The sequence below is a fragment of the Pelodiscus sinensis genome, chromosome 14 (assembly GCF_052426305.1).
Source record: "Pelodiscus sinensis isolate ZL-2025 chromosome 14, ASM5242630v1, whole genome shotgun sequence".
Lineage (NCBI taxonomy): Eukaryota > Metazoa > Chordata > Testudines > Trionychidae > Pelodiscus > Pelodiscus sinensis.
Genome location: NC_143065.1, coordinates 2907922 through 2932820, shown reverse-complemented (window position 1 = coordinate 2932820; position 24899 = coordinate 2907922). Strand labels below are relative to the sequence as shown.

Here is a 24899-nt window from a genome sequence, read left to right as displayed (position 1 = left end):
AATGGAAGAAATGATACGAACCCTCCTCTGTAAAGTGTTTTGGTATCTATGCATGAAAGTCCCATTGATTATATCTAAAACACTTATATACCCCCTACTTCTGAAGTAACTGACGGGCTCATAAAATCTGTTAAAAATGTAAGAGGTATATATTATTAATCTCTTCTTGAAGTGGTTTCCATCATATAAAAGGTTTAGTTTGGTTTAATAGCTCTCAGCTCCTCCACTATACGCATTGGTGCAGAATCCCTGCCAGAAGGTACGTTTGTCTTTTCTATTATTATTATTTTATTTTTGGTTCTTTGCTTGTGAGGCCTACAAGACTTTACTATATTTGAGTCTCAAGTAGCTTCTCTCTGGGATAACAGAGAAGCAGTTGTGTAGGCCTCGTTGTCAAGGAGAGTTTTAAGGAGGCTGTTTAGTTTGTTTCTGGAGGGAGGTGCTAAGCTTTGGCCAGGCATGAGGGGCAGAATGGGAGAGCACAAAGAGGCTGGTTGGAAAATTTAAAAATTGGGCAATGGAGACTGATCAGATGCAGGAGTTGACTTTCATAGTCACCAAGAAATAAAGGGGAGGGTGGCATTAGGGTGTAAAGACCACTGAGTTTTATCACAGGTAGTCTGATGTGAAAGAGAAGAGGCAGCCAGTGAAGTGATATTCCAAAAGTTGAATCTTCTGTTCAACAATCCTAGACCCATAAGGGACCATCACAATTATCTAGTCTCAACTCCTGCACAAGATAGGCCATAGAATTTTCTCCATCAAGCCCATAACTCCTGGTAGATTCAGAGGATCACTTTAGGCTGCCTTTACAGATGCAGCTGGGGTGTGAGTCCCAGCATACGTTAAACATACTTGTCCCAGCTTTGCTCAAGCTAGTGCACTCAAAATAGCACTGGGTCAGGGCAGCAAGTGTCTCATATATGAGGTTCATGAAGGCTTGTACTCAGGATGCCTGGTATGAGTATGTGTCACACAAGTTGAGAATTATACCCCTAGCGCACAGTGTAGACATACCCTTAGAAAGACATGCGGTCTTTATGAACTGCATCTTTTGATACTGCCAGGGAAAGGAGCGCTGATAACAGGCCAGATTAGAGGATTGACAAATGCCCCTTTATGGGATTTAAAGAGGCATCTCTGATTACCAAGAACAGGATTGTGTTGATCCTGTTCTTGATCATGAGGAAGCACGAGGATTCTTCTGCAGATGGAGCTGAAAACTTGTTCCGATACTGGGTAAGAGCAGACATGAGCTGAAATCATGGGATTGCTTCCATGCAAGAGGAGACACCAAATCCTTCGGTCAGCATTTAAATAATAAGCAAGGCACAAACTCTGTGCTTCATGACCACCAGATCCATGTTGGCTGGCAGGCATATAACGTATTCACCTTCTCAATTACATCAAGTTCCCGTTTGTTCCTGTGATAGTATCTCTGGAATTGTTTACTCAGTCTACAAAAGAAGTAGGTAAATGATGGGCACCCCCAGAATTCCGGGGATCACAGTAACACTCACATTTGGCTGGCCCACCTCTCTGGACAGGCCAGACCTGACTGGCACTGTGATCCCCAGATGCCAGGTCCCAACGCTTGTCTGGGAACCCTCTCCAATAAGGGACACTGGGAAAACTGACCCTTTTCCCAACAGCAATGTCATCCTCAGGCAGCCTTGCTACCTATGATCCAGACTGCGCGTAAAGTGCCAGCAGCATTGCTGCAGACAATGTCAAATGCTTATAAAATAAGATACGCGAGAACAGAAGTGTGTGAAACTCTGCCCATAACCTGAGTGGTTATGGGAAAGAGAGCACCCAGCCAACACATTCATTTAGCTATGATGGCTAACAAAGCTTAGATGTTCAATCCCCAAACACACAGCCTCTCTCTAACCCTCCTCTCTGTATATCACAAGAGTAGTCCGCTCTCCTTGTATGACCCAATTTCAGCAAATCCATACGCAACATTGTGACGACAGAGCATCATTTTATTTTCCATTTTGAGAGTGGGGAAGGAATCTTCCCAGGAACCCCTTATTTTTCTCTGAATTCCACAACTCAAAGGACCCTATGGAAGGCTAACCAATGTTAGTAGATAAGTGCTAGAGGCAGAGGCCATAAAAACTCCATTTCTTGGATGGAACAGAAGTAGTACATTTCAGTGAGCAAGGTCCGTATTATTCCTTCCTTCTCTCCCTTTCTCCACCTCTCTGCTACCAGAAGCATGTGTTTCCAGCCACTGCCACATTGGGGAGCAAAGGACACATTCATTTTCTGTTTAATTCTTGCACAATCCTGTGAAAAACTCTAAGTAGTCTCCTGTCTGATTTTGCTTTTTGCTTTCCCTCGGAGCACACTGTATGGTTTCTCATGATAGACATGCTTGAACATTTCCATTAGCTCTCCCTTTCATGTGTGTGTAAGAGGAAGGGTGTGTTTTCTCTTTCACTATAGCTCTTGCTGGGCCTCGAGGAAGCTTCAGATCTTTTATCGCCCAGGCTAGTTTTCTGAGTGTGTGTTTTCATAGCAACCAGCATCAGCAAATGCTGTTGGCAGGGAAGACTTTCTTCATTCAATGGCTGCTTTTAGATAGTGAAGGGAAATGTTAATTTGAAATGCATCTCTCTTTTTGTTAGCCTGACCATGAAGGAAAAACAAAATCATATCTCACCTATTGATCAACTAGCACACAATCAGCTGCTATTTCTATGTCCAGTGTTAAGTCACATGCAGCAGACCTCTGCCTCTAGAGCAGCCCTGGAATGCTAACCTAGCAGCTACTTCACTTTCCAAAAGGATACTTCCTACCTCTTCTTGGCCAGCTGCATTAGCCAGCACAGAGTCTCCGAGCACAAGAGATCTCAGTTCCTGGAGTTCAGAAGTGGAATAGTGCCTGGTCCCTGCATCTCAGAACAAAAGAGGAGATGGGGTGGAACTACATAACCCTCTGCTTGCCTCATGGTGCACACCCAGAGGGTCAGTCATTCAGCCAGAATGTGATAACTGTCCACATGGCCAGCCTAAGCTAGCATTTGGGCATGACAGCATTATAGTGAGCATTAGAGCCCCCCCCCCCCCAAAAAAATGGTGAAGCTTGGATATTCCCAAGGGAACAGGAGAGGATCTTCCTCCACAAAGCCCTGTATTCTCCATTTCCATGGCCTCTTTCTCCCTTCCTTGCAGTTTTAACCTTCCTCACCCTCACCTCAGTCGTCCCCAGTCATGCCAAAGTTTGACTAATTTCCTTTCTGTAGTTGCCCCAAAGTTTCTTGACCTGGTGGAATCATCGTTCCCAATCCTGACTGGCAGACAGGGTTGCTTTTAGCGGTGGTTAGTTTTCTAAAATATTTTTCAACTCTGAGGTAACTCCTCCTTAAAGAAAAACTTTATCGTGAAGAAGCCCTGAATGCCTAATGTAAAGAAGCCAAACTCATTACTTTTTATAAACATCAGCATGAGGGCAGAAGCAAAGCTGCCTTTGGGTATTAATTAAGGTGAGCCCTAGCTGCAGTACTTCCTCCAAAACCACATATGGAAATTCTCAGGCTGCCATCAGTCTCCTCTCTCACACAAAAGGGAAGTGGTTTTCAGTGCAGGTAGGTTATATAAGTGGCCTTTTACTGGCAGTAAAGCAATCAACAGAACTAGAGATTATATGATTTGATTGCTTAATTGTATCAGGGAACATGCAGCCACAGTACAGTTTTCTTGCACAAGCATTACCCCATGGACACAGTGTTCTCTCCAAAGAGCTTTCAGTGGCACAGTAGCTCTCCTTGCGCTCTGTGGAACAAATCCTGAAGCTATAGTTCACGCAACACTGAAGCTAATGAGAGTTTTGCCACAGCAACAAATTGACCAATTTGGTCCTATAGATTAGTGTCGAAGTATTACATGGAGATTGATATCATGTGCAGAATGTGTATCTATCCCTCACACTGTCCCACAGCTCCCTGAGATGCCTGATGACGGAGAATATTATGGGCATTGGTAGCAGATCTTGCCACACACACAAAGAAGCCAATCCCAAAAGATAACTGCATCCAAACTCGTATGAGACAAAATAGGTGCAAGGCTATCTTACAAGGACTATGCAGTAACAATTTAAATACATTAGATCCTCGTGATCGTAATAAATCATTACCGCAACCTCGCTTTTTCCTCTGACAGAGCTCGTCGTATTGTCCATCTTGTGCCTGCACTAAAGTACAGGACAGATGGAAAAACTGCACACTGGAGAGAGAAAGTCACCTGATCTTAATTCAAAATGACACAATCAGGAATATTCTGGCTTCTTCCAGCACTCTACCCAGGCTAAAGGGAAAAACCATGCTGTGCCCCTTTGTGCACTGTTTTGTTCTGGAACTCTGAGACACTCCCTGTGTAAGTAGGTGGTATTTTGCCATAGAAACAGTGTGAGAAACTTGCCTCTGCCTCTTTGGAAAAAAAAAAAAAAAGATTTAGAAAACGCAGGCTCAGGTTTAACAGGGGTCTTGTAAATTGTGTCTGAAACCACCCATGTATGATTTCTTTGGATAAATCTGTGTTATCTGTAGCTACACATGCTACACATTATAGGGAGAGATGAGTAATAATGTAGTGGCCCAGAATTTGGCCTCCATTAAGTCTGATTTGTGCCATTCTGCAGTGCATAGATTACTTTAAACCTGGTCTATGTCCGTCTGAGGATCTCCCTTGTGTGCCATTATTCTTTGTGGTTCTTAGCGCAGGGGATATGAACAGATTGTTGCTGTGTTCCAATGATTGTAAGCTGTTAGAATAGCCTTTAGGACCATGGTGTCCAACACACTACCCACTAGCCACATGTGGCTATTTGGTCGGTTGAGTGTGGCTAGTTTGCTATAGCACTGTAGTGGTTACTGCTTCAGAACTGGTTGGACACCACAGGTTTAGGAGATCACTGCAGTCAGTGTAACTCAGAACAACTTGGAGACTGTTCTAAGTTGTGCCAGGCCCAGCTGGCCCCAGGTTCAGGATTTAGGAGTATTGTATGGAAGGTTCAGCTAAAAGCCACTGTTTGTACACTTGGCTTTATATCTGTGGGTATACACATGTCAAGGATGTAAATGCAGATATCCACAGCTCATTTTGCAGATACAGATGTGAATGTGGATACAAATTTTGTATCTGCACAGGGCTCTACTGATGTCCACTGCCACATACCTTCGGATGTGAATGACTAATCGACTATCCGATAAGCAAATGTTTATCAGCTAGTCGACATGCTAATCGACTAGTCCCTTCCCTCCCGCTTGCTGCCTCTATCAGAAAGAGGCAGCAAGGGGGCGGAAAAGGGAGGGGTGCTTCAAAGTGGCAGCACCACATGGAGCCGAGGGCCAGACTCTGGGTTTCATGCGGTATTTGGGTTCCATGTGGTGCAGCGGCTTTGAAATGCTGAGTGCAGCCCGGGGCCAGCTGGGACTCCCCAGCTGACCCCGGGCTCTCTGCAGCGCAGCTACTTTGAAACGCCACAGGGAGCACAGGGCCAGTGGGGGACTACGAGTCCCCTGCTGGCCCCATGCTCCCTGCAGTGCTTTTGCTTTTGAAGTGTAGCAACAGCCCTGAGGCTGTTGCTACACTTCAAAGGCGGAGGTGCCCTTATGGACCAATATAATAGTTGATGCAAATTGAATTGCCTATTAGATTAGCCAATTAATCAAAATTTTACATCCCTACGCATACCTCTGCCCCAATATCTCCTAGCCTCACTTTCTGCCTTATCCCTGCTCTTCAGAAGGAGACTCTTGTTCTGTTTCCCTGTGACTTGCCTGCCACTAGCTGAGGAGTTATAAGGGACAAGCTGAGTCATGCCATGAGCCATCTGCAGATGGTAGCAGCACAACTGAACTGCTTGCAGCCTGCCTCCATGTGGATTGTTAGCTATATGCAATGGATTCCCGGATGTCTGATGAGGCAATGGAACGCACAATAGGGAAGGATGGTGCATGTGTGCTCTAGAAACCTGCTTGAAATTTCACTAGCTCAACTGGCCAGTTGCTTCTTCGGGTGCCTGGAATCTGCACAAAGGCTAGTAAAGAGACTAGTGGATTTGTGCATGCTTTAAAAAGAAAAAAAATCCTCAACTGACTTAGCTGCCAGGACAGATGCTGACATTTGTGACATTTCCAGTTTTGTAGGACACACGGCCAAAGATTTGGCAATCAGACCTGTCCCAGTCAAAATGGAACAGCTGTCAACCCTAAGGCTTAGAGCGTTAAATCTAAACCTAATTACATGGAAGATCACATGCTTATGCAGTAATTTAATATCTTGACTTAGTTAATGACAGCTTCTGCTGGTCACATTTGCTGCTCAGAACACATACGGCAAGTATGTGCTCTCCCAAGAGGTTCTAGTTATCATAGATTCTCAGTGCCATCTGAGCTGGAGGCACGATTGCCACTGTGATGTAGTGTCAGTACATTGCTGGTTGCTATTCTTGGGCTGTGGGCGACCCCTACTGGCCTCTGTCTGTAAGCACAGCTCAGCGGAGGTGCCTTGAGGGCCCCCATGACAGTGACCGAACCGGTCCTACCGGTTAAGGGAAGGGACAGAACAAAGGAAGTGAGTGTTGGGGGGAGGGTCAGTCTTTGACTGGAACCATGAAGGAGATAGACTAAGGAGGGGCTGGGAGTCTAGGGGCCCAGGCACCCTATCTCAAGGGGTCTGAGGCATCCTGGTCCTGATTCCTGTAGCCACATCACATCTATGCTGTGCTGTATCCTGGAGAAGCAATAAACCCTCTCTATTCTACTGGCTGGCACTGCCTGTTCTTGCTGCTACGGGGATGCAGGATCCTGGGGGCGGGGAGGGGGACGGGACCCTGACATGCCGTCACAGCCACAAAGCCAGAAATTTTAGTTCCAAAGTGAACTATCATCTGGCCATTTAGTTCACAAAAGGGAATTGTATGTTGTCATCAAACAGAACCAAAAACTTGAACATGCCAACTTCCATCATCTTTGAATGTCTACATTCTTAATACATAAAGTGTTTGTGGTTTTTTTGTATTGGTTTGGTTTGGGGTTTTTTTGCAACTGGCTGAGTGGGTACAGAGAACAGGAGGCGGAGGATCAGTAGAGAATCAGCCAAACTGTCCTTCCTCCAAAAGAGGAAATGTTATTCTAGGAAATAACATTAAGCCAACTCATCCTAGTTTCTTAGTTTTGCACTCAGGTCTCTGAGTGAACAAACTCATGGAATACATTTTAAACTAGTCTTCATATATCACTGGCATGTATTTGGAAATATTTCCATTGCCACTTCATGCCTGTTAGCATTAAAAGCATTTCAAACTGGTTGAGAAATGAAACCCATAACCTCCTCCAGGCAACAGAGGTTTTGAAATATAACTTTGACGCTATATAATGGTGCTTTCTTCGCAGAGAATTTCAAGAAAAAATCAATTCCCAAATTTCCATAATCCTGTAAGTGGAAAGTCATGCATTCCTAAATTCCACAATTTATCCCCCCTTCTCTCCCCCCCCCCCCCCCCCCGTCCCCAGCATTTTCAATACCTTTGGTTTTCACAATAATTTCAAAACCCAAAAAGTATGGGTTGAAAATTCTAAACTCACACCAACCTAGCTGAGATATACCCGCCAAATAAATAGCAGGCCTAGTAAGAAGTTGGCAGGGTTAGTCTGATCTTCAGCTTGTCTTATGCATAGATAACTACTAGAACTGGAAATGAGTGAAAATTGCAACCACCACCAAAAATCTTCAATTAGTTTCTTGATCTTTTAAATAACCTTGCTTTAGTTGCCATTACAACCATTCTGCATTTTAACTTAGACTGGCAAATCTCTTTAAAAGAGATTTTCAAAGTTGCAAAGCTTCAGCTTCATTTTTCTGTATGCAAGGGTGAGTATTGAAAGTGTGTGTATACTCATTCAATTGGGAGCAGAAATTATAGGAGCAACCACCAAAGTGAATGATGAACATACACTCAGTTACTATGACAATAGCTATGAAAAGCGAGGAAACCTTATAATTAGAGCTACATTCCTAGTCTATCCATAACACTGCATTCCGCTTCTCCCATGTGCAAAAATAAGTAATGATGCTTTATCTGGTTCAGTTCAGTGCTGCTTTAAAATGTTAATACATGAGTTGACCAGAGTGGAAACCCATTCATTGCACCTAAATACCATCCACATAGTTGTCATTTCAAACAGTGACAGCGGAAAGTTCTATTTTCACAGACCATGCTGCATGCTCTATATTTGTTTTCCTAACAAGTCTTTACTTATTAAAGTTCTTTATTAACATTTCTTGGCAGCTTTTCCTGAGTAAAGCTGGAAGCTTGAGGTTTACTAAATTAGCAATTATAGTTCTAGATGTCACATGTCTAACATAAGCAGAACTTCATCTGTGATTTCAACAAGAGCTTAGCCTCCTTTTCCCATTGCACACCAGCATGGCTGGTTCAAGCTATAGGGTTGCAAGATATGTTTACAAAAAATACCAAACTTGGCCAAAGTTGTGAAGCAAAAAAACCCCTTACTGCGCCTTTAAATCCCTACACTCTCTGCTCTCCCCACCCCTGCCAGACATGGCAGGGGAGGAATGTCCCAAGTGGCCTTCCGTAAAAAGTACCGGACCTTTTACATGTCCAATATTTTCTGGGTTTTTTTAAACCAGACAATGGCCGCAAATATCGGACACCGGTCAACCCTATCAATCTGCTGGGTTTTTTTTTTTAATCAAATTGTGACATTACTATAGAAACTTTGAAAAATTATTACCATCTTCACTTCCCTCTGGGGTTTATAGTTTGTAACAATGAAGGATTCCAAAAACCAACTAACCAGGACAGGGTTAACAAAATGCTTATTGCATAGCATTAGGTCTGCAAACTTGCTTTAGCAGCCTTCATAAAAGCCGGTATCTAGAAATCACAGACTATTATTTGCTGCTTCATTAGCACATGATGAGAAAGTGACTGAGGGGCTGCCCTCCCTCCTTGCAATATGCCTTGAAGAGTCATGATTTCTTTTCAGTGGTCCACTAGGAGAAGTAAATTGTCTAGTGTGATGCAAAGCCACTTGTATTGCTATATCCGTTCCTGAGCCCTTCTGAGAAATAGTGATAGAGCCATGTAGCAGTTTACGCTAGTTCTGCTTTCAAAAGAATGAAGTTAATTAGAAATCACACAGGACATGGCTTTCTGGTTTCAGAGAAGACAGAGAAATCTGCTCAAAATGATACTCAAAGTGAATGAACTAGCAGCTGAATGAGAATCCTACACATAACAGTGGTTTTCTCATGCCCCTTTGAAATGGGGACTTACTGTAAACTTAGTCTATTCAAACACTAATTTTCATGTATTATACTGTTGTGGAATTTTTGCCTACCCCTTACCATTGCAGATACAAAACTGAGTATTTATGCATCTAATTATTTGATTGCAGATACAAACAGCATATATTTGCAAGTACTTAGATTTGCACCCACCATTTACTTCTACAGGTGCAAAACTGTAATTGCATGTTGTCTTGGGTGCAAATTGTATGTGCAAAACAGTTGCACCTGTGCAACTCCATCAATGTTCATGTACCAGGGAATGTGAGTCTGATAGTTCATGTCCTGTCGTTGCTTTGTTAATACTAAGTACCTTTGTAAATCTACAGATTTTTTTTACTCCCTATGATTTGTGTACTTTGCAAAGATCAACAAACCTTCACAAACCATTCCTGTGAAGTTCTTAACAATCCTAGAACCTGTGAATTCTACCTTCCCCAGCAAAGTGCATTCCATTGGAAAAATGCCAATCTCCTGTAAAAAACACTCTGATGTCTTGAAGAATAGGTGAAATGTTAAGGCTCCAGGACTGTATCCTATTCATCATCATGGTCCGTAGGGGCCAATTTCTGGTATTGAGTCCCCTCACTTCTCGTTCTTCTGCAGCATCTCTAAAATCAGACTTTACTCTCTGTCCTTGGGAAAGTCTCCTAAGTCAATGCATAGCTGGAAATTAGACCCAACAGAATTTACTCCCAGTCGCTGCCTTACCTGCTAAAAACCACATTCCCCCTTTCCAACAACAACAGCATATGACTGCTTTATTAGTGTGTTTCTCTCACTACCATACATTCTTTGCAGAGTAAGGGAAGTCTGTTTCAGGTTGTGTGTTTACACAATGTGATGTTATTACCTGTCATGATTTGTGTCTATGCTCCTCTGGGGGGGAGGTGGTGGGATGATGAGTGCTACAGAGAAGGCTTACATCAACCACATGCCCCTTTAGCTGTTCCTGCACCGGATGCTAACAGTTCTGGAGCACAGAAGAGGCAGGGGATAAAAATATCAAGACACAAGAGCTCCTGAGCAAGTTAAAACTTCTGGCCAGACCTGCCTGGAAAAAACACACCAAAGGGGAGGAGAAAAAAGGGGGCAAGATAAAACAGAACCTCATTATCGAGCAGCTGATCGGAAACTGTCAATTTGCCTTCCATACATTACCTGTGTGAATTCACTTCTTCTAGCTGTCCTTAAATTCATACTTGATTTGTCTATTGAAGAGGAACTCTTTAGCCCTGAGTGCTTCTCCCATAGATATTCTGGACAAGTAAAATTAAAGCTGAGTATTCGTGTTAAATGTGTAGTGTCCAGCAGCACAGAGATTTCTTTGAAATAAAACTTGCATAAAGCCCTGTTAGAGCCTTTGGTCACTATCAGCATGCTAATAAACGATGATACATTCTAAGGGCCTGATAGCCTTCAAAGGAGTTATAAAACCTAAACCTTCAGGGCATCAGCCAATTAGGACAGAAGTCAGGAAGGAAATTTCCTGCCACACCCCTGCACTTCACACCAGTCATGTGCATCGCTGAGAGTTTCCCCTTCCTCCAAAACAGGCAGGGACTTCTTCCAGAGGCAACTATGCTACTCAAATGGGCCTATCGCTCCTCCTCAAAGGAAACAATGCACAATGCTTTCAAAAGATGAGCCTGAGAGCTTAAATTCATAACTGCTACACAGTGTAAATCATGCACTGAATAGAAAGACTGGATTTATGGCTTGTTACAACAATTTGTAACTCACTGACCCCTTCTTTTTGTCCTATGACTGAAAGATATTAACTGGCTACTCTGCCTTGAATGGGCTCTTAGAATATGTGGTAACTCTTTATGCTAAACAATCTTGAATTTAGCTGTGATGTGAGTATCTTTCTTAGACCCGAAAAAGAGTTCTTTGTGGCTGGAAAGCTACTCTCTTCCACCATGAGCAGTTGGTCCAATAAAATACATAACTTTTATCACAAAACTAAAGCTTTTACAGTTAATGCTAGTCAATTCCTGGCTTCCAAAAATCACCCTAAATAAGAGTTTGCTTTGTCTTCCTTCCTCACACCCCACCCTGTGGCTTCTCTCTTCCTTCCTCTTTTCAACCTGTCATTACAAAAAGCAAGTTCATCAGGGTGAGGCAGGATACTGTGAAGCAGTGAAGGGCGTGGCACAGGGGTAATGCCTGTATTTATTTAATGAAACTTTTGAGTGTGTGTGTGATTGCCTTTTCCATAACAATTTGGGCTAACAGACCCAACATTTCAGGGTGAATATGCACGAGGCTTTAGTCTCTGGGGAAAATAATCTTATAAGGCCCAGGGCAAGAAGGAAATGAGGAATGATATGGGTGCATTTGTAGTGAGAAGTATGGTCTGAAGAAGTATTCAATAGTTGGGCAACAAAAAAAGTCTTTGCAAAGTGCTAGCCTTACTAAAAAGGGAAGAAAGGCAGCTGAATGCTCCTTACCTAATATAACCTAAATGCAGCAGGGCTACAGGACTGAACCAAAGCTGCTCAGATAGCAATTCAGAAAATCACCCCTTGCCATATGTTCACCATTTAAGTAAAGAGGGAGCATACATCTGGCAGCTCAATTTAATGCGCCAGCAAAACCTACTAGAGTAGAAAACACGGCAGAATGACAATGCTGAAAGAAAGGAGAGGAGTGGCTGTGACAAATAGGAATGTCTTGAATGTGCTAAACAATCTATTGCAAAGTGTTCGTTCCTACTGCTTTGAGATTCTTTCATAGCCTTCTAAAAGCTCATGGGCCTATCGTTAGCTGAACTCTCATTTAACATCAATCAGAGTTGTGGATTGAGAGCATTATGAGCCCAACATCCTCCCCAGCTGAGAAGTTGATCAGCTCCTCCCTCTATGAATATTTTCCTCCCTCCTGAAGGGTTGAGATTATATACAAAGATACAATGTATAAGATCATTGCTGAGATTCAATGGAAACCAATAGGCACATAATGGCTGGCATCCTGTTCATTCTCTTCTAGCTTCCTTGTTCTTCTTCAGAACCCATTGCAAATAGAAAGGTATTGGCATCACATCCCGACAGGTACATGAACCAGCTGTCACACAACATGCTGTGTGTCAGCATGTCCCACTACTTTTGTCTCATCTGATACCCATGCACATACAACGTAACGCTCTTTGTGATAGGATTTAACAGTCATTTTCATTTCTGCTTGACATTCTCATTTACTAGCAGAACTGGAGTTTTCTAGGTAGAACAAATGCTATCCGAGAGCCACATGCAGATAGAAGTGTGGCTGTTTTGGAATCTTAGTGAGTGCAAGTATGAACGACTGCAGAAAGAGCATACCCTGTATCTTCTATAATAGTGTACATAGGATCTGATCTGGTCTGCATTCCTGCATAAGCCAAGGATATATTGTGCTCCCTTTGGCCTCAGGAATATATCTTTATTATACTTTATTTAGCCCTTTTGCTACTGTTATTGGTCAGTGAATTATGCTGCAGTTTGACTATGCATGAAAAATATACTTAGCACTTTAAAAAGCATAGAAAAACACATGGTTCTAGTTTCCAGGAGCTGATATTTGAAAACAACACAATCAAACAGAAAACCCCGTCTTACACTGAATGATGGGTTTCATCTCAGGGTTATGTTCCCATGATTACCAAGCATGTAATCTCTAATTAGTAGAAATGGCAATTCCCACAAGATCTTGATTTATTTGGAGCTCCAGTTCCCTTCCCTTCCCTGTTCAATTTTCTCTGAGGAGAAAATGAGAGCAGTGGAAATGCCACTGCCTTCAAAAAACAGAATTTACCACTTGAGTGTCTCATAGCTTATTCTAAGGAGGGAATCAATATCTAACACTTTGACTTTTGCACTTGCATTCAAGATAATTAAATTGCTTTATGCTAAACAGGAGAAATTCTAACTCCAGACTTGTGAGGACAGAGGTGTCCTCTAGCTGTCCATCACCTTCCAAACCACTTAGAAATATCATTTTGGAGAGCTCTCCATCAATTATTTTATTTCTATGAACAGCTTAATGGCAACATACAGTTCGATGTGCCACTCAATTCCATAACTGAAAGAAAGAGGATGAATTTTTTTCTAAAACAACCAGTGTGAAAGGCAAAAAGAGAAGAATCCTGTGATGAAAGCCTGTGAATGAACTGGGGTTGCCTGAATGACAAAACAAAAGGGAGGAGGATTTTTTCTCTTCTCCAAAATCTTACATAAAGGTTGCGTCTAGACTGGCATGATTTTGCGGAAATACTTTTAACGGAAACGTTTTTCCGTTAAAAGTATTTCCTCAAAAGTGCATCTAGATTAGCACGGATGCTTTTGCGCAAAACATCCGTGGCCAGTCTAGATGCGATTTTGTGCAAGAAAGCCCCGATCGCCATTTTAGCCATCGGGGCTTTTTTGCACAAAACAGTTCTTCCCTGTCTACATTGGCCCCCTTGTGCAAGTATTCTTGCGCAAGAAGGCTTTTTCCCGAGCGGGAGCGTGAAAGGGAAAGTATTTGCGCAAGAAGCACTGATTTTGTACGTTACAAAGTTAGTGCTCTTGCGCAAATTCAAGCGGCCAGTGTAGACAGCTGGCAAGTTTTTGTGCAAAAGAAGCTGCTTTTGCGCAAAATCTTGCCAGTCTAGACGCACCCAAAGAGAATGTTACGGTCGCAGAGGACTAGGAAAAGATAATGGTCAAATCTGACCTTTATAATTTGATCCAGTAATTCCTGCATCAAACCAAGAGTTTGTTGAACTAGAGCATTCTCTCCTGCACCTATTATACAAAACACTTAGCCTTTAGCACAGTGGTTTTCAAATGTTTTGTACTGGTGACCTCTTTCATATAGCAAGCCTCTGAGTATGCCCCCCCCCCTTCATGAACAATGAGGGGATAGTAATTTCATGGGGTTTCAGAGTTGTCAGCCCCATGGAACTGACAGCTTGTGACCCCCATTTAGACAACTTGCAACCACCTGAGGGGTCACAACTCCCAGTTTGAGAACCCCTGCCTTAGCACAAATCTGAGAAGCTTGGCCTACGGTAGTGCATGATGGGGTGGGCTCCCCATGCTGGCCCTGAGGGAGCTGAATTAGGCCAGTTGGACCCAATCAGCCAATTAAGCTGCAAATGTGGGAGACAGAGGCTGTGGGAACCTGGCTAATTAGAAGGAAGCTCACCTGTGAGGGAACAGGCAGGGCTTCCATAAAGCCAGGAGGCTGGAAACAGTTGGGCCTGGGAGTCAAGAAGAGGTCTGTAATCTCTTCATGAGGTAAGGGAGATGGATGAGTTTATCTAAGTGAGTGGGGTCTGATTGGTGAGGCTAGTGAATAAAAATCTTGGAGTAGCATAGCAGGGAATTAATCCTGGGGTTAGAGAATGCAGTAAGATGGCTGTAACTGCTGAGCTTAACTGCTGGCTCTACATAAGAACATCAGAACAGCCGTACTGGGGCAGACCAAAGGTCCATCTAGCCCAGTAGCCTGTCTACCGACAGTGGCCAGCACCAGGTGCCCCAGAGAGGGTGGACTGAAGACAATGATCAAGCGATTTGTCTCCTGCCATCCCTCTCCAGCCTCTGACAAACAGAGGCCAAGGACACCATTTATCCCCTGGCTAATAGCCTTTTATGGACCTAACCTCCATGAAATTATCTAGCTTCTCTTTAAAGTCTATTATAGTCCTAGCCTTCACAGCCTCCTCTGGCAAGGAGTTCCACAGGTTGACTACACGCTGTGTAGACTGGATCGCAGCATAAAGGGTGGGCCTGGGTTCTTCTGCCATCCATTGTGGAGTGGTATTGCTTGGGGTAGTGAGTAGAAAGACTGCCTCAGTCTCTATAGGACTGACCTAGTCAGGGCAGCAGGCATGCGGCAAAAAGAAGGGATAAGGGGATAAGTGCAGGAGCACTGAATTGAGCACAGTTAATACCTGAAGGGGTACCACATAATGGAGACTAAAGCACTGTGTGACAAGGGACCATGGTGAATGATACTCTTGGGCTATGTCTACACTGGCGGCTTCTTGCACAAGAACTCTTTTGCAGAAGAGTTCTTGTGCAAAAAATCTTCCACAAGAGCGTGTCCACACTGCCATGTGTGTGCAAGAGCATCCATGGCAGTGTGGATGCTCTCTTGTGCAAGAGAGCTCGGATGGCCATTTTAACCATAGGGGCTTCTTGCACAAGAAATTCTTGTTGCCTGTCTACACTGCCCTCTTGTGGAAGAGCTCTTGGGCAAGAGGGCTTTTTCCTGGTGGGGAGAGGAATAACTCTTCCAGAAGAAGCCCTGTTTTACAACGCTAGACTGTAAATTTACTTGCACAAGAACACTCATGCAGTGTAGACAGCAGGCAAGTTTTTGCGCAAGAAGCTGCCAGTGTAGACATAGCCTTAAAGAGCTAGATACACTTTATGCAGCTACTCCCCAACTCCTGAAGTTGTCTCCACTCAGGTCGACCCCTGAGCCCACGGAAGGGAAACCTTGTGGGTGCTGGTGTGAATGGTAGTATTAGGGCCTTATTTTGTAACTTGTTGCATCGTGTTACTTTTTGCCACAAGTACCTAATTAATGTCAGAATGCACAGCTGCATGCCATGATGATCAGGCTCCCCACACAGCAGAATAAATGTGGTGATTAATCAAAACCAGCTGTAGACTGAAACTGAAGCCAAGAGAGGCCCCCTACTTGCAGTAGCCTTGCTTCTTCATGCACCAGAAGGAGAAAATCCTCCCTGCAGCTGCCTCAAGTGAATAAAATGAGTCGAGAGGGAAAACCTGTGGTTAAGGTCCTAGCAGAAGCACAAGGTTTCCATTACAAGCTGTTGTCCAGATCATTCCTCTGCCGCCACCACAGTTGCTCAGTAGGAGCCAGCCTCCTCTGTGAACTCAAAACAGTCCCAGTAGAGAGCAGACGAGGCATCTGTTAGTAGCTCCACCTGAGCTCTGGAGATTTATCCCGCTAGGACTCCTTTCCTCCTCCTCCCCGCCAGTCCATTGTTGCTGTAGGATCATGTGGCTCATTATTACAGGACACTCTGGGGTTTCCCTCATGTTAGATCCTCCTCCAAGCCTAGAAAACTCTTCTTCTTTAATTATGTAGCATATGGGGTAATAACACAACTGTCAAGTCAGATCATTCTGTCGCTCACCCTTGCTGCCATATTACAAAGAAAAGCCGCGCGTGCAGCGTTAATTAGGCCTTGAGCAAACTTCCCAGAGGGATTTCACATTTGCATGCTAAAGGGGCAAATATCTGTGGGGACACCCTGGCTGACTTTATTTAATACATATAAACTGGTGAAGAAGAGTGGCTTAAAACTCTTCTTTGGAAATATTGTATAAAAGTGTCCAAAGATTTCTTTAAAAAAATGTAAATTTTGCATGGTTCCAGTCCAGTATGGAATGCAGTGGTGTATCTGAAATCAAGGGGATGGAAAGGGTTAATAAAAATATGAATAAGACATGCGATCCTAGGGAAAGGATCAGGGCTGACCAGAGTCCCTAGGGGCAGATCTCAGAACTACAGCTACCGCTAGTACTCCACTTCTCTGCCACAGTCTCCAGGGTGGGGAGAGACTACTGCAGAAGCTGCCATTCCCAAGAGGATGGAAATAGACCTGAGCTGACACTCAGTGAACCCAACCATAGCCTGAGGAGAGAAAAAGTGATCCACAAGTCTCGTAGCATCTTGGCTGTGTCTAAATTGGCAAGACTTTGTGCAAAAGCGGTCGCTTTTGTGCAAAATCTTGCTGCCTGTCTACACTGGCCGCGAGTATTTGCGCAGGAACACTGACGTTGTAATGTACAAAATCAGTGCTTCTTGCGCAAATACTCTGACGCTCCCGCTCAGGGATAAGTCCTCTTGTGCAAGTATTCTTGCGCAAGAGGCCAGTGTAGACAGGTAACATCAATTTCTTGCGCAAGAAAGCCTGATGGCTAAAATGGCCATCGGAGCTTTCTTGCGCAAGAGAGCATCTACATTAGCACAGATGCTTTTACGCAAAGGCACGTGCCAGTATAGTTGCTCGCTTGCGCAAATACTTTTAACGGAAAAACTCTTCCAGTAGACGCAGCCCTACTGTATGGGAACCTCATTATGCCCAACATCATTTTAGTGAAGCACTTGTTTCTTCTTCAGTTGGGCCATAACTGCAGCCCAGTACCCAGACAAAATAATTTATGCAGGGCCCTAGTCTATGTTAGAAGGCTGAAGGAACACTCCCACAAGCTTCAAGACATCTCCCCCCCCCTTCTAAGACAGCTCCTCATTTCCTGATTTCATTAGAAGTTATGCACCTAAACGCCTCTGCAGCAACCACCCAATGAATTAACTGTTGATGCACACTGCTAATAAATAGTTCTCACTAGCTGGTGATTTATCCGGCTAGCCTACTGTAATTGTGTCTTTATACACTGAAGACATTTGTCTAAATATCGAGTATGAATTGGCCCAGTGATGGCTCAGGTACATGTGATTCTGTTACTGTCAGTGTGTGTGCACAGGGGTCTGAAAAGCTGCAATTTTCAGGCTGTTGCAGTCAATTGTCTGTCAGCAGGCTTGGCTATGTCTACACTGGCCACTGACTGACACAGCCTATGTCCTTCAGAGGTGTTATCCCTCGCCTTCCGAGACAAAAGTTTTGTGGTGGCACGTACCAGTGTGATCAGGATGTAGCGCACAGGAGCCTGACAACAATGTGAATGCCGCTCGTTGGCGGTGGAAGTATTTTGTCAGCAAAAGAGCTGATAAACAGCAGCCACACTGCCGGACTTTTAGCGGCATGCATGTGTTGCCGCCAATCCCAGGAGCTAATAGCCTGCCAGGCACGTCAAGCGCGGCTGTGACAGGGCACCTGCCCTGCACTGGCCCTTTAAAACCAAGACTCAGGCCCTGAGCCAGGGCTGGGAACAGAGAGGCCAGCTGAAGCTGTTAGGCTAATGAGAGCCCAGCTGGCAGCTATACAGAGAAGCCCGGTTGGCTTGGAGAGCCCAGCTGAAGCCGTTAGGGCGAGTGAGAGCCCAGCTGGCAGCTATATAGAGAAGCACAGTGCTTAGGAGGGGGAAGCCAGTGAGGGGCTGACTGTGGAGGAAGCAGGAGCTCCCAGGAGGGAGCCAGCAAGGACTGAGAGAAGGCCAGCTAAGACTCCCCTGGCTAGGGGCCGGAGGCAAGGCCCAGGGTGTGGAGGCGAATGACAGCGCGGCTTAGGTAAGCAGGGCTGTGGAGATAATGCCAATGATGAGCAACCCATACAGACTGTACCCTGTACCCTGACAGGGGGCAAAGAGGGCAGTTTCTCTGGGACTCAGTGATTCTAAGGGGCCTGGGGTTCTGGCGGCTGCTGCCACAGGCTGAGCTGTGCTGCTTCTTGGCCTCCTATGTCAGTATTGGTGCCCAAGACAAAACTCACTCCAGTCATGGATGGAAAATCTTAGAGGGAACGCTGGGCTGATAGTGGGCAGCCACTGAAGGGCTGATAGTGGGCAGCAGAAGCAACAAGTAACTAATCATCTCCTGGTGCCTGTCCACACTCCCCAGCCACTGCAGTTTGCAGTGCAGAGCCAGTGCCAGCCAGAAACAGGTCAGAGGGTGGGAGTATACACTGACTGAACAACAGGCAGAGCAGCCACCACTGTGCACTGCATCTTCATCCCACCATTAGCCTTGCGCACCCACCGTCATTGTCAGCTATCGGACGCCCCTCGCATTCACTGCCGATGAGCAGAGATCTGGCCTTAAGCAGGACCAGTACTGCTGTGGGAAGGAAAAAGAAAACATGGGACAAGTTGCCTGTTTTTAAAACTCAGGACACCTGCAGGACTTAAATAGGGGACTGTCCCTTTAAAAATGGGAGCTCTGGTCATCCTGTGCATGACGGCACTCAGTAACCTGATGTCGAGAAGAGCTCTGCACCATGTCAGGAGTGCATACCTTCTGTTTGCTACTCCCCCTGCATATCAAAACCACATCAATTCGGCTACCTAGGTGTTTCCAGTGTCCACTGGAGTCTTTTCTTCATCGGAGCCTGATTTAATGTCTGAAGAGTTGTACAGTACAGGTTGAACCTCTCTAGTTTGGCGCACACAGGCCCTGGCTAGTGCTGAACCACAGAGGGTGCGGGGTGTCAATATTGTCTAGCAGCATTACCAACACTTCCACTGTTTAGTGGGCTCTTAAGACATTTGGGCTGTGTCTAGACTGGCCAGTTTTTCCGGGAAAATCAGCCACTTTCCGGAAAAACTTGCCAGCTGTCTACACTGGCCGCTTGAATTTCTGCAAAAGCACTGACGATCTCCTGTAAGATTGTCAGTGTTCTTGCGGAAATACTATGTTGCTCCCGTTCGGGCAAAAGTCCTTTTGCGCAAAAGGGCCAGTGTAGACAGCTGAGCTTTGTTTTCTGCAAAAAAGCCCCAATCGCGAAAATGGCGATTGGGGCTTTTTTGCGGAAAAGCGCGTCTAGATTGGCACAGACTCTTTTCTGCAAAAAGTGCTTTTGCGGAAAAGCGTCTGTGCCAATCTAGACGCTCTGTTCCGAAAATGCTTTTAATGGAAAACTCATCCGTTAAAAGCATTTTCGAAAAATCATGCCAGTCTAGACGTAGCCTTGGGGTAAATTAGAACTAAACAACAGCACAGAACACTGAAAGCCAGGACTGGTGGCTACAAACAAACTTGATTGAAGTGTGGGAAACTATGCCACACCCATAAGTCGACATCCAGCCAACTAAAATCATATCAGATCACAGATGTTGTCAGACCAGAGTGCCAGGCTAGAGAGGTTCAACCTGTATACATTAGGAATTATAGTGGCTCTGAAGTCATTTCCTTTCTGTGAAATGGTCCTTGGTTTTGGATCAGTCTTGTGACCTAATATCTACTAATTTTCAATGTGACAGTAACAAGAAAAAAAAAACTAAACCAATTACTTCCAAGTACAGACCTCTGAAGTCCTCCTCTTATTATTTACTACCTATGAGCAAAGTCTAGCTATATTGTTAGTTCTTGCAGTTATTGTATCTGAATTCCAATCATTTGGAGGGGAGGGGAGGGGTAAATAGTTAGAAGCTAGAGTTGGAAGTAAACTAAAACTTCAGACCTAAATACCTCTGAACTTTGGGGACATTGGAACCAAATCTAAACTTTATGTACCATCCCCAATCTGCATGGTGGATACAAAATGACCTCTCTCTATTGAAGCTATACTGATGATGGAACTTCTAATACAAACACTTGTGATTAATTTAGACCCTTGTTTTGGGCAGTGAGTCATTCACAACACTGACACAACTTTCTCTGAATGTGTGTGTTGTTTTAAATTAAACTATGGGTCACTCACATTGCTGTTTGCTATTCTTTTTCTACTGGTTGCCTAAATATAACACATACCCAGCTGGTTATGTCCTAGAAAACACTCAAATCACGTAGTGAGTGTGTTTGCTCCCAGACTGGATGACAAACACTTTCAACAGGAAAATACTCATCATTTGCATTTTTTTAAATATGCATCTGGAATGAACTGTGGATGAACGCCAGAATTTGTGCACTCTAACAGATCCATGAACACTATCACCCATATGTGGCAACTGCCTGACCTATTGCAAAGAATGAATCATCTGACCTCCATAAATCAGTCTCTTCTCTGTGGGCATATTAATGAATCCATTTTAATCATTCACTTGCTTATATTAAAAATGCATGTGCTCATTGAGAACAAGGCTTATCAAATACAAGGCTGTAAGGAGATGAGTGCTCCATTATACAGGCTGACAGAGTAACTGGTTCTTCCCGTTAGACTTGGACCTGTGATTCTTAGGCATTGGTGTCCAACCCTGCAAGATATTGAGCACCCTTTACTTCCACTGAAATCAGCATCATATGGTTTCAATGGCTACCGAGGATACACACTACATTACAGGAGCACCTCACTAGATTGTAGAGACACCGTTCAGACAATGAGACAAGTAAATAAAACTGTCCCTGAGGGCAACTGCAAACTTTTCTGTGTGAACGTTAGTATTTACTCAGTAGGCCCACAGTGACACAGCAAGGCCAAGGCCTGTGACATTAGAGTCACAGATATGTTCTAGCAGAGACACACAATCTGATACTATGAGTTTTTCAACCCTTATGTCAGAGTGAGAGGGGTGGGAATTTATTTTTTATTCTGATCATGGATGGAGTGTTGTGCATGAGCCATTGGGGGGCTGAAAGCAGTTTGAGCGGCCTCAGCCAATGAAAACACAGGATCCAGCTACTGTGAATGGTAAGCTCTGAGTAGTAGTTTTATGGGCTGATAACCAAACAGTAGGTCTGTGTTCTGACTGCCTGACAGAGTGCAGTTGCCTTTCAATGTGTACATAAACCTGTCATATTCACTTTATAAAAGCTTCAACCCAGATTCTCAAGCCTCACTTGCCATTATACACCAGAATACACATTCTTCTAGTATGGCATCTGTGAAACACTTTGGAGTTCTATTCCATGATCCTCAGTTTTTAAATGAGCACACTTTTAGTAAATCAACATTTTCAGTTCGGCATTCAGCTCCTACCAGTCACCATCATAAACCTACATGTAGTCACTTAATTAGGGCAATCTTTTTCCTCATAAGTTAGACTGTTGTTCCCACCAAAGTCAGTGTACAAAACTTCCCACCTTTTCACTACAAGTGAATAGAAAAAGTCAATAAATTGTGTACTACCCGTCCTTGTTTTTCAACCTTTCATAGGTATTGACTCCTTGAAATTATTCATGTTCATATACAGACAGAAAAACTTCTTGTTTTTTTTTTTTTTAAAGAAGTACTGATTTTGGGTGCCTCAACTTTTTACCACTTATGACGCCATAAAGCCAATCTGGTCATCTTTTCCAAAAAATCAGAGCCCTATACAATGTCTCAAGAGAGGGACCCAAAATCACAAGCCACTTTTCCCACCTTGATCATGTCTCAAAAGAGTCCGAGGCCAGAAAATATATATAGTGTACTTATATTTCCAGAAAGCCTTTGACAAAGTCCCTCACTGAAGGCTCTTAATAAAAATAAGCTGTCATGGATAAGAGGGAAGGTCCTCTCATTGATTGATAACTGGTTTAAAAGATAGGAAACAAATGGTAGGAATAAATGGTCAGTTTTCAGAATGGAGAGGGTAACTAATGGTGTCCCACAGGGGTCTGTATTGGGACCAATCCTTGATGATTATCTGTTCTATTCATTCCCTCTGGGGTATCTGGCATTGGCCACCATCAAAAGATAGGATACTGGGCTTGGTTCTTGATATGACCCAGTATGGCTGTTCTTATGTTCAGATGAGACCATTGAAATCACATTGCCTGTCATCCTCTATAACACAGGACCTACAACGTCCTCAAAATAACCGCTGGCAAATATCATTTACTAAAACATGGAATCTTGATTTCAAAATTATTAGTGATGGAAATACTACCATGTCCCTTGAGAGAGTGTTCCATTGGTTAACTACACTCACAAAATGTGCAGACGAGACATTTTTAGATCTTGAATGCAAAACAGACATATTAGAGGTACATAAATCCAGACCTGATTTCAGTAAGTCAGAAAAGAATCCAATTTACTTGTGAATAGACAGAGGCTATATCTACACTATGAGTCGTGATCTCATTTGCATATTTTCTGCCGATCTGTTTTTGTGCAAAAACAAGTAGTGTGGACGCTTTTTTTGTGCAAAAACCCTTTTTCCTACAAGATCAGTAACCCTCTTTTTTTGAGGCATAAGAATCTTGTGGGAAAAGGGGGTTTTGCGCAAAAAGAAAATATCCACACTGCTTGTTTTTGCGCAAAAACCCCAGCGCAAAATCAGATTGGCAGAAAATATGCAAATAAGATCACAACTCATGCAAATGAGTCTCTCATTAGCATATTTTTTCCGAGAAAACTCTGTGTAGACGTAGCCACCCTGACCAGTCTTATAAGTGTGAGTTATGTGCTTTTTTCAATTATTAAAATTGTTTCATTAGTATTTAATATTTAGCTTATTTTAGCTTTATTATTAAAGACAATCTGAGCCATCATGATCTTCTACCCAAACAAAGAAAGCAATGATTTATCAATCCCGTATCAAATCTCTATCTTCCCGTGTATTCCCTGTTACAACTCTTTACAGCTTTTTCTTTTAAGAAAGTCTACTTTAAAAAAAATAGTTAAATATGTTTTAAAACAAAACACTCTGCCCATCAAAAAACAAAACAGAACACCACACCAACTTGATGGCAAAATGTGACTAACGAATGGGAAATCAAACTAAGTGAATCTTTTTTCCCCCTAAGAATCCCATAAAAGCTGCTAGTATTTATAAATGTTGATATATGAATGATTCTTTAACAAAGGGTCGGTGTTCCATAGGCAGCATGTGATGCTATAGCTGTCAGGATGAGTCCTTCCGTAACAAGTAGGCCAACCACTGTAGGAAGGTGAACTTACTAAACAAAACTCAAATTACTAGGGTCTGGGGAAAATTTGTCTTCTGCTCTTGTATAGTCTCTCAACTTAAGAAATTAACAGACTCTTTTAAATGTGGGAGAGAAGAATTGTGATTTTCTCTCCTTTTGAGATTGTGCACCTGATGTCTGGCAACCCTGAAATAGATTTACCAGTTTGCATGTACTGAGAGAGAGGTTTTGGTGAAATATTCTGTTAAATATATGCTTTTATTGGAGAAAGACTTCATGTCTTCCAGGTAATAGTCTCTTATGGAAATGCCTTGTAAAATGTAATAAAGCACACTTTTCTATAGATTTCTTTAATATCCTATTTTTATATGCTACTTTTCAATAGACAATTACATCACTGTCATGGAATTCTATGGGATAGCTTCCATGTACTCCAGAAAGGATATAGCTCATTCTCTGGCATAGGATACTGCAGCCTCAGAAAATGAGCAGCAAGCAGGTCAATGTATAAATCACAACCACCATCTCATGAGGTAAATATTATAGGATTTCAGATTTATTAGCTTGCACATGGGAGCATTGTTTCCAATGAGCATGTTATAGCAGCTCTACAACTGTTTCATTTAGAAGATAAGAAATTGTGTTGCCCGCTTTCAATACAAGTGACAACAGAACACCACTTGCAGTCTTGTTTGTCAAAAGAAATACTGTAGTATCAAACATCGTATCAGCTCCTTACCATGCTGCCACAAATGGATTAGTTGAAATGTTTATCCAGGCATACAAGCAAGCAATTTGTACGCCAAATAAAGGTAGCTCACAACACGATTAGGAATTTTCTTTGGCCTATAAGCATGCAGAATAATCTACTACAAATGAGACACAACCTAAAGTCTTGCCTGGACTTGTTAAATCCAATCTACAGACCAGACAATAAGTGCTCAAATGGCCACATGCAATTGCGTAGTTTTCACATGGGAGAAGAAATATTAGTAAGAGCTTTCCCCATATTCTTGACTTGTGTTCAGTGAATAAAAAGAATGACAGAAAATCGTGGTGGGGAGGTGGGCAGGATTTGATCCTGCACCTAAACATTTGGTGAAAGCTTTCATGTCTAAGTATGAGAGGTGGGATCTTTGTACTGTTGATAGGGTAAAATAATAACT

General features: G+C 43.3%; 1 protein-coding gene across 1 annotated transcript in view; it reads right to left on the bottom strand.

Annotated features, from left to right (window-relative positions):
• The window catches only part of KLF13 (KLF transcription factor 13), a 54996-nt gene that overhangs the window by 6631 nt on the left and 23466 nt on the right, over positions 1-24899 (bottom strand). The gene's annotated exons all lie outside the window — the stretch shown is intronic.